The sequence below is a fragment of the Priapulus caudatus genome, unplaced genomic scaffold (genome assembly GCF_000485595.1).
Source record: "Priapulus caudatus unplaced genomic scaffold, Priapulus_caudatus-5.0.1 Scaffold357, whole genome shotgun sequence".
In the NCBI taxonomy this organism is placed as follows: Eukaryota; Metazoa; Priapulida; class Priapulimorpha; order Priapulimorphida; family Priapulidae; genus Priapulus; species Priapulus caudatus.
In genome coordinates, this window is record NW_014577418.1 from 33,589 (window position 1) to 35,778 (window position 2,190).

Here is a 2,190-nt window from a genome sequence, read left to right on the forward strand (position 1 = left end):
AAATTATTCTAATATGAATTTTAAACTTAGAGTTTAACATTAGTGTACATATATTTTTAACCTTTAGCATTTAAAATATTTTTGCGATTATTTTCGTTTTCTTATGAATTGTTGCTAACAGCCGTCTGCTACGAACTTTTAACCTTTTTTTGATCCGCTGTCATCCACGTTTTTACGGCGAGTTCTTATGATTTCTTGGTATCCTTTTAAAGAGGAATGTATATCCAGAAATTATTTTGAGCTAGTACCTTCCATACCGAAACGGAAAACGAAAATAACAATAGTGTAATAACTTTGGTGTGAAAATGTTGGGTGCCCAATGTGATTCCGTCACATTATATCTAAGATACTTTTATCACCGTTTAGAAGCTGAATAGTACACATTAGAACAAAGGCCCCATTTCGCATGTGCTTCTTGTTGTCTTGTTGGATTTCAAGATGGCCGCCACAATACGCAAAAGTCAGCCCGGAAACATACCCCAGTGGAACTACCCAAGTATCCTAGAAATGATATTTACCCGTTTCCAGCCTCTACCCAAAAAGTTTAGGGTTATCCTTATTTTAACTTTTTTTGAAATCTGCCCCTTGACTAAATGAAGAGAGAGAACGAGAGAGGAGCGATGAAGAGAGAGAACGAGAGGAGAGCGAAGAAAAGAGAGAACGAGAGAGGAGCGATGAAAAGAGAGAACGAGAGAGAAGCGATGAAGAGAGAGAGCGAGAGAGGAGCGTTGAAGAGAGAGAGAATGAAAGAGGAGCGTTGAAGAAAGAGAACGAGAGAGGAGCGTTGAAGAGAGAGAGAACGAGAGAGGAGCGTTAAAGAGAGAGAACGAAAGAGGAGCAATGAAGAGAAAGAATCGAGGAAAAGGCGAAAGAATCGAGGAATGAAAGAGAGAGAGAGAGAGATTGATTTCCTATTATATTTACTGTTTGGGATGGGATGGGATGGGGTGGGATGGGATATGGCATGGAATGGGATGGGATGGCATGGCATGGCATGGAATGGCATGGGATGGCATGGGATGGGATGGGATGGCATGGGATGGGATGGGATGAGATGGGATGCGCGCGATGGGATGGCATGGCATGGAATGGGATGGATGAATAGATGCATGGATGGATGCATGGATAGATATATAGTTAGATTTTTTGGGGTATTTTCTTTTCAACCAAGCGGTCACCAACTGAGTAACACCACTGATTTCCCTGGGCAACGCCGGGTATCCCGTTAGTTCTCTAATAATGCCTGAGATTGGCAGTATCAGACAAGTAGAGAGCTCTTGCACAACATAAAAATGTTTCATATTTGCAGAGCCTGTTACTGAATAGAGTATGTGTTGTCATTTCCAATAAAGTTTACTAATCATGGTCAGTCATATATTTGTAGACTTTACATGTGATGTTGAATAAATATTTTGTTTTTACGGCATGAATAGGCACCTAGAAGAGTGGATTATGGCATTGGTGCCTATGATCGAACGTATACCGATTGAATCGTCCGGAGGAAGACTACGGGAAATGTTCGAAAATGTTGCCAATGGTAGTTTTCTTACAAATGATGCATCCTATAATTATTATGGTTCCTCAAGAGCTTACCAGGCTCTATGACTGTACGGTGTGCTACACTTATGGCATACGCAGTAAATACCTGGACGGTTGCTTGTGGCTAAATTCACTATAGCTGAATTATTATCGTTCCAGAAGTGTAGTTTTTCAAGTATCAAAATACCACATATGTGCCGCAATTAAAAGGCTATGAGTTTGTCAACATAATTCCATAACATCTTATACAAGTTGTTATAGGAGATACCTATATATGTTTTCAGTATTGTTATAAAACACATTATATACTAGCGTATTGATATATTTTGGTGTTATCAAATTTAATTTTATGATTATATCCGAGTTATTCAATACGTTGACGTGAAACGTATTATTCAGTTAAAATGTATAAAGTAGCTGTGGAAATCGATACACGCTACACATGTACTATCTTTGTTATACCCTTGAATATCTATGCATGCCCTTCACAGAGGCGATACTCTTCATCCGTAAAGTCGGCGACTACAATATGCTCATGATCACAGTTAAAGGGAAAGACATCAGGTGAGAACAGGTGAAAATGAATATCTAAAAGATCTATCTAAGTCATCTCGTCTAAATTTCATTCATCATTATCATCATCATCATCAT